Below are 9,255 nucleotides of genomic sequence, written 5' to 3' on the forward strand. Positions count from 1 at the left end.
TTGAAGTAGGATGTCTCATGTTATATCTTAAGGCATTTATATTCTTAGATATGAAAACGTGTGGCTCAGTACTGGCAGAGGCATGTTGGGAAATCCGGTTTCAGTGACTGAAGCAAGATAAGTCCCAATTAATTCTTTATTTCCTCTCCTTATGTGATGATTTGATTACTTGGGTTATCACACAGAGCGCTGCATGCCATCGAATGAGTGTAATATAAAAGCAGCAGAGTGAAAAGACAACACAGAGACTGCAGAGCGTTGCTTCCTGAAAATGACAACACATACACACTAATGGGAACCTGTGAACTTCACTGCATTACATCAGTTCATATGCTACAAATCAAGCCTATAGCTCCACCGTTGTGAGTATGCGCAACTAGCCAACAGATCCAACAAGAAGGATATTAAAACATGTCGGCTCTGCTGTTCATCAAGACGACGTGTTGTGATCTGACAGCAAGTGCTCATTTGCTCTGTTGTCTGTGGAGCTCTCGGGCTGATGTGTCCTTAGTAGACCAAACTCAGAACCCTAAGCACTTGGATAAGAAGCCTCAGACTTAGAGCATGTGCCACTGCAGATCATCAGTTAAACCAAATTTTAGATGTGATGGCAGCAGCTGTTAGTGGTATTATAGATCTTTGGATACCCTCCACACTTCTTTGTCTATAGGTGTGGTGTGCTGTAAAACCTGGACAAACAATCTTTTGATTTTTTTGTAAATACATGCAAGAATTCGTTAATTTATCTCACTCAAAGTCAATATCTGTTAAAATGATAGTGTGATATTTCAGGAAATATATGTTTTTTTTCTTTTCTTTACCAAAATGTCAGTTAAATGATGGATACCACTTGTGTATTTTCTGTCAAATACTCTACTTGTAATTTTCAGGGAAAATTTATAATGTCATTTGTGGTTAAGAGAACTGCAGTCCGGGTTGTGCTCACATCTCATTCAAAGGCATGAGCAAGCATCCTAAGCCTCAGCTCAAACCGGTACATTTAAAAGAGACTCAAGAGTGGTGTCAGTCTTCGCATTTAAGTCTTGGCATGAAATTAAATTACAGTGTTGAGATAAACTGATATCATAGTCTGAATATAAAAGATGAACATAGCCACTTGCTCTGAAATGGGAAGTCAATGTTCTTTTGAGAGCAATACAACTAACGGCTGGGTCCATAATATCTTTATATCTTTATTCTCCTGTACAGTCATTATCACTTTTTCTTTATTCTAACCTAATGTCCCTGACTTCCGATGCAAAAACATGTCTCATTTTTTATCGTTGTCTCCCTGCAACCTCTCCTCCTCCTTCTCACCTGTATGTGTGTGTGTGAACGTGAAAAATGATGGAAGTGTATCCATTTTTATCTGTTTCCTCCCTTCCTTCCTACTGACCGCTAAAGCATGGGGGGATTGTTTTAAGAATGTGAGGTGTAAGCAGGCTACTGATGTATTTGTTTTTTTTCTGTGCAAATCTACATCACCTGCACATTCACGTAAAAACACTTTCACCCACACAGACAATCATAAAAGGGTAGTCTTTAGACTGAAGAGACCACCTAGCATTACTCAGCGTATAACAGATGTTTTTGTGTTTTTAATTTGTAGAACCAAGTTTGGTAGACCTGCATTTGAGAACTCTCAGACCAGATTCAATTTCATCAGTATCACTCAGTTATTCTTATTAGGCAGATATTTACTTTCTAATCTAATAAGTTTTATTGAAGATTTTGGTGAAATCCTAGTTTGTCCTTGTAATAAGGATGAGGAGACCTATTGTTATTCAGAATTCTTCCAAGTGTTTCTAAACTACAGAGCCCAGTTTTTCAGCTTGGCCTCACAGCTGTAGAGTTGCACAGCTGACAGAAAGTAACCCAGCGTGTAAGGGGTTAAACGACTATATCAGTACAAGAATACATTTTTAAATAAAGGGAAAAATAACATTACATGTAAAAGCTCTAAACTCTTTACACCACACAGTTATTTAGATTAAACATTTGAGATGTTTAGAAGGGATTCTTCCAATAAATTCCAAAGACAGAACATTTGGGAACTCCTGATCTAATTATTCTCAAAACATTTACATTCAACTTGCATGCTTATATGTGAAAAGTTTTATGTAAAGAGTAGCTACAGTTGTCAGATAAATGTTTGGATTCAAAAGTGTAATCTGTCCTTCTGAAATGTATTTCACTCTAAGTATACAGTGACTGAAAATAGGAACACTTATCCTGAATCTAGACTTATTGAAGACCATTTTCAGCTCCACTCCTGGACACTCACATTGTATGAGAGATACAAAGTATGTGCTTTGTGCTCACAAATGTAACCCGAGTCGGGTAACCAGATCACACACTGGACTGTAGTCATTAAATTTGAATACTCATTTGGGACATGTGGCAAAGAAGCTGAGAAAGACAGCTTCTTCTCCTCTGGAGACTGGACGGCACCACCAAACTCAAGTTTAAAGTGCTAACATCAGTTTCAAAGATATGACATAGATACCCTGGCAGACCCTGGAGGCTAATGCCTTTGGGAGAACATGTGTACTACAAGAGTCATTTTGCTTTTATGATATGTTCTAAACAAGCTATTTCAACCTTCCCTAGGAAGCATTAACTTCATAATCCCCTCTCTTTCCAAAAAGAGGTGCAAAGCGCAAACAAGAGTTACATACCTGTATGATTGTCCAGGACTGTGTGTGTGCTTAGATCCTCAAAGTGAATGTGTCATGATGAGGAGAGGCAGCTCCCAGGTGACGGTGTACTTGCAAAGTGACGTTTAATTTCTGGCATATTAGGGCTGAGCTTCTCTTATCCCGATTAGCATCCTGGCACGTGCTTAGTTCCACCCCCCCCAGTGTGAATTTCTTCTGACCAGCGAGACGCAGAGGACTAAAAATATTTCTAAAGTCACAGAGGATCCCTTGCTTTCCTTACCCTACCTTACCATCCACATGCACACAGCAGGCGTGCTTGGGTGCACCTGCTGCCTGCACATACACACTCACTCAGACGGACAAAGGCACACTCATGCGCAGACATGAGCAGTCCTTTTAATCCTCTTTTCTTATAGAGGATAGGCCAATCACTCACTGCTCTGCGCTGTAAGCTGTTTTCTTGTACACACAGTGCATGTGTGCACTGTACTGCAGTAACTCACAGCTGAGGGTCAAACTGCCAATCAAATAATCAAATTAAAGTGGAACTGAAAAAAAACAAAAAAACAACAACTAAACAACAAAAGAAACAAGTAGTCAAAGGCATCAATTATTCATTCCTTGCCTAATTTGATTCCATACTAAATAGTTTTATTTCCACCACAAAAGTAAAGCTGTACCGAGAAGCGTGGCACCACAATCTGTTGAGCCTAGTGAGCCCAAACAAAGGAAGTGGATGACATAACTGCAGCAATACAGAGAAGATATACACATATCGCTCTGCAGTATTCAAGAAATAGGACAAATTTCTTTTTCAGAGCATGTGGAGGCAGTTTCCTGCTAGCCAAATTCTGTTTGAGTAATGTTCTTCACTCCCTAAGGACACACAAAGATGTCTGTTTCAGACTCTCAAAGCGGAGTCAAAGTTATGTAAGACTCTATCTTCCAGACAAACTCACAGCAGCACAAATACAAAGAAATGAGAATGTCTGTGCGTTGAACTGGCAAAAAACCCAAGTTGACGACTGTCTGACACTTCTGCAGCATGAAATGTGTTCAATATCAACATGTACTGAAAACCAAAGCTGTACTTCAGTTTTCTCGAGGCTTAGCAGTCTTTTAGCTATGTATCATATCGTCTGCATCTCTTCATCGTGTCAGCAAGGATTTTGAAGTTGCATGGAGGCACAGTGCTCACCAAAATCTCTCATGCTGCTATGATTCAAATTTTGGCGCAGTGGAACTGATCTGAAATGGGTGTCTGTAGGCTTTCTTTCAAGGAGGATGTTACTGTGCTTGAGTGAAGGACTTTGGAAGGGGACTTTATGTTGTAGCAGGACTCTTAATAGGATTTACTGGTTGTTGTCTGGAGGCCAATCTTCAAAGCCACAAGTGCAGTAGCTGATTGATTTAACAGCACAGTTCGAAGTGTGAATATGGAGCCACAATAAATAGTTACAGTTTACACTTTGCACTTGGTTAGGCTCTTCTTCTCTCTCCACTTTCCAATGATCACTCCGTGTGACAGCAGTCTGATGTCTTTTGCCTCAGAAGTCTGAAATTCCTCTGAGTACACCAGTTGTTTCTGTGTCTGTTTCATGGAGGTGGCTGCTCATGCTTATTAAGAAAAGGTTTATTTGCAGGGTGTGTCACACAAGCTACAGTCATCTCAGGCAGACTTTTGCAGGGAGGAAAAACAAAAAGTGAATATATCTGGGTTTAAAAATCAGAAAATCTCCAGGAATGGACACCATCTTCCAAGCAAATACACAGATTATTACCCAAAAGAGTATAGTTAGGATAAACTCCATTCAATGCATTTTTGTGAAATTTCCTAAGCACATCGATTCTGCATAGCTCACTGGTTCATACAGATTAGTAAGAAAGTACATAGTTGCAGTATATATTAAATAAAATTGATTATGCAAAAGAAAAAGTAAAAATATATTTTTTAAAGTCCCTTCTCCTGGTACAGCAAGACATTGTAAAAGGTTATTGTGATGGACAGGAATAACCTCCTGTACTGGCTCTTATTGCAGCAGAGCTGAAGAGGCCTCTGACCAAAGATCCATTTTTTCAGTCACTATGTTGTGTAGTGGGTGTGCATTGTTGTCCATTATGCTTTTGCAACATTCATCTTTGCAAATTCAGCTCAAGGGACTCCAGAGCAGTTCCAAAACACAAAGTTAGCTTTCTTTATTATTTGTTTTAATTTTCTTTGAGTCACTGGGTCTGCTGCTGTTGCCCCAACAGATGGCTGCAAAGCAGATTTTACTCCACAGATATATAAAAGATATGCAGCATCTTGGTGTCAACACTGAAGGACCTAAGCTTCCTAAAAAAGTAGAGCTTGTTCTGTTTCTTGTTGTAGACCACTGCTTTTCCCAAGCATCTCCCAGGTATCCGTAGTTCTCTATCACCTCAGGTTGAAACCAGCTTGAAAATAGTGTTTGGCTCATTTCTTTTTTTTTTTTTTTTTTTTCCCCTTGTCCTGTTCAGCATTATGTCAGAAGAATTGTAGTCTGAATACCTTTGATGCCAAACAGATTTGCTTTGCCAAGGGAAGTTTTATAAATGTAAAGCTCCCCTTGATGCCCATTTATTTATTTCTGTTTACAATATATGACATGTAATAGAACTGAACCAGACCGGGGGACAAGGAAAGAAGAAGAGGAAAGAAGGGGAAACAGAACAAAAATAGAAACAAAAACCAGACAACCAGCTGCTACACCTGCAAAAAACAAAACAAACAACAATCCATGGCCTCTGAGGGGAATCCAGCCTTAGCGCCACCAGGAGCACCTGAAAGCAGACAAGCAGAGAAAAAACAAACACACAAACCAACAAAAACAAGCACAAGAAGCGGTAATCGCATACAACACAGGTGTGGATATAGATGACCTGAGACGACATGATAAAACATCAACTGCTTAGCGAGCATGCTACTGGGCTAATAAATGTGTGTGTGTGTGTGTGTGTGTGTGTGAGAACATGCAACACCCATGGCACAGGACCTACATGGTAACCGTGCTTAGTTATGAGTGTATAAGTGTACAGAGCCACAAACCCAACAATCAGAAGCAGGCAGAGAGGGCCACAAGACCCAGGCCACCAGCAGCCCCCACGGAGCACAGAACCCAGGCAGCCCACCACAGGGACAACCACGCATCCACCCAGAAGACTGCAGAGGAAGCTCCCGGACAGAGCCCCCATAAGCATAGGGCAGAGGCCCTCCGGGAGCCAGGGGCAACAGCCCACCGACCCCGCCAGGCCCCAGCCGCCCAGACATGGGCCGTGCTTGGCTCATTTCTATGTCTCCTAAAATCCACAGTTATTGCCCCTGTCTCATTTATTTAGCATCCTCTCCAAATTTAGAAAATGTAAAAGCATTAAACATTATTAAGTTTGTTAGTCAGTTAAGTGTTAAATTAGCCTGGAAAAGTAATATTACAGACACAGTTATGCAGCACTTTGCACTACTCTGCATAAATGTGTTGTACGCAAGTGTCCTACCATCTCAACATAAAAGAAGTGCCCCCAAGCATTCAACGGGGTTTTAGCACAGTATGAAAAGAGGTCTGATCAGTCTCCCTCTTCAACTCTTCATTTCTCTTTCATTTTTTCTAAGTGAATTAACAGCAGCTGACACCTTAACTACTACTTCTCCAGGATCTAATGGGCTGATTCATCAGTAGTGGCAGAATACCGCTAGCATAGGGAAAAGTTTTGATTTTAGAAAGAGAGTGGTAAGATATGAAATCAAAAGCAATGTGGCTCAGAATGCCAATCAAGTCATGGACACCCTTCCAATTGCTATTAATCTTTAACAACACAAGCCTGTTGTCAAGATAGTGCATCACAGACTGTGGCGTCATCACTTTACAAAGAGGGATGAAGTCTCTTGTGTTCAGCTAGGCCAAACACAGATGGGTCACAATGATGGCAATTCAAATGTAGATGTGCAAACAAACTCATCATATTATGAAGCCAACAAGCGGGTTATGTAAAATACTTCTAAACCAACTGTTTCTTTGGGTCTTGGGGTAAATTTCCAAGTTCTGACGCAGCTTTCATAAAATCAAAGAAGACGTTTGGACTGGACAGCTTTGGCAGTCCTTAATGATTTACCAAGTCCTTGGATGTAACTCAGCAGCTTAGTTAGAACCTCTATTCTCTCTAGAGAGAGAACGAGTTAGGTCATTGATCACTCCATCAATCCTAAGCACTCAGTGAGTGAAGCTTGTGTGATTTCAAGCTGCTAAGTAAACACAAGTGGCTGGTTGTACAGCCATGTAAAGTGCTTCTGTTTAAGAAACTTGTAGCTCAACATCAAAGAGGCAGAATCAAAGTAGTAAATCACAGCTTCCCTTTTCTATGTGACCAACAAAGACAAATTATCTGAAAATGAATGGATGACATGAATGATTAGCTTTTATTTCAGCTCAAATAGGAATATGAGATGCTATCATGATTTTGGGATGAAATTATGGCTGATTACTCATGAATTAAATGTCATGCACTCCATCAAAAATAAGATGCTTAGTTGGAACAATACATTTTTAAAGGGATGTTAGTACACTTTTGGGAGGTCATTTATTTCTGTGAACTGTATAACTTTTCTAGCACATATAATACTTAAACAAGCCAAAAGTTTTCACCAAAGTGAATCTATCACCCACAAAAATAACTGCCCCTGATCTGTCTAAAAATCTTGGTAAGTTCTTCTGTTCCTTCACATCATCATAAAATATGTTTACATAATGGCTTCCATGTGATTACTTTACCAGGTTTGTCCCATTTTCATGCTGACAGCAACCAGTGGTGCACTGAGTCTCCACACCATTTAACCTTTTTATCAAGTATCATATATGTCCACCTCAATGAACAGGATTGTTTAGATGCTAAACAACAAGGTAGTTTTAAAATGATGACTAAAGTCATTGACTCTGTTGAATGTTTTTCTTTACAGGCTTTATATGAACCAGCAAATGATTGCTGTCAATTTTTCTTTGTCTTGTCGACAGTTAATGACACAATGCATCAACAATGCTCTGGCAGATTCACTTTACTTGGCTCATGCAGTTGTTATGTTAAAAGGAGCAGACCAACAGATTAGAAAATGTCTCACACACATTTTCAGGAGGAGGGAGCCTGAAAAAGAAAGAAGCAAAAACAGAGCACTCACTTGCAACACATTTCACCTATAGAATAGAAAGTATAGAATAGTTTTATCCCAGGATAAAGCTGATGGTAATGATTTGAATCAATTAAGTGGAAAAGTGGACATAAGCATAAATGTTTTTTTACCCACTCTCTATGCTACCAAATACCTTACTAATATAGGTTTCTAGACTGTACTGCATGCAGTAACCACTATCAGTATGAGAATAAGAAAATAAACATGCACCCGGAGAACACAGCAGGGTTCAGTCTAGATGGAAAATGTCATGTGTCATCAGGGAGAGCTGCTCTGTATCAGATCCCACCCGAGTTGCCGTGGTTTCTGCTTTAGCTGCCACCAACCTGCAGGGTTGCTAATTAGGGGATCCCTTGAAGGTGAACATAATGCACGTTGCAGCTCCCTGCTGTAAAATGCTGCAGAATAAAGTATATGTGCACACATGTAAGTGTCTCTGGTTTTCACAGCAGTTTACACAGTCAGAGAGCAGGTGAATGAGGATGAAACAACTTTACAGCTGTTTTCACATCAGCCAGGCGGAGACAGATGGAAAATTAAACAAACTTGTTCAGAACAGAATAAAGAAAAAAGCAAGGAAACTGCTAATACAGAATAGATTAAGCAATCTGCAGAATAACCACACTGTAGATTGTGTATTTTCTTTTATGATTCTCTACAAAGTGTGGGCAGCAGCTTTCTATCTTGTCCTGTCATTGACCTAAATCTCCTCCTCACTGCTTGCCCACAGCCTTGATTTCCCACAATCCCTCCAGCCAGCTCATGGGCAAGTAGGAATGACTCAGAACTCACTTTCAATAATCGTGAGGAGCTATGGATGTGCATTGATATACATTATTATATTAATGTACATTATTCAAGTAACATTAATTTAGCCCACAGCAATAAGTTAACATCACAATGTGATACTATAAACAGTAAACAGTGGCTCTGTTCATGGCAACACAATAAAAATTCAACCATCACATGTTCTGTGTTGACTATTGGTTGATTATTGGCCATTAACGTATGAACAAAAATTTTCTTTAAGTTAGCTAATGGTTATTAGAGAGAACAGAAGTACTACTTTAAGAAGCATCACAGGAAAGTATGTCCTTGTGGTGTCAAAGGACACTGTCATAACATTCCAAAAAATTGTCCTAGACATCCCTGCTTTGCAGCTAAAAGTGAGTGTTATCAAGATTCAGACAGATGCCCAGGACATTCAAGGAGAGTCGTCATGGTAACAGAGCCAGCAAATTCATAATGTCCATGAAACCTGAGGGCAGGGAACATGATTGCACTTTAATCACTTCAGCTTACACATAAAAACACACACACACTCACTGTGACGTTTCTGAGCACTAGACTTGTTGCTGTCTGAGGTAATTGTGTCTGACTTTCAAAGGAAGACATCAC

Source organism: Leuresthes tenuis, unplaced genomic scaffold (assembly GCF_036924035.1).
Source record: "Leuresthes tenuis unplaced genomic scaffold, fLeuTen1.0.hap1 SCAF_23, whole genome shotgun sequence".
Classification (NCBI taxonomy): Eukaryota; Metazoa; Chordata; class Actinopteri; order Atheriniformes; family Atherinopsidae; genus Leuresthes; species Leuresthes tenuis.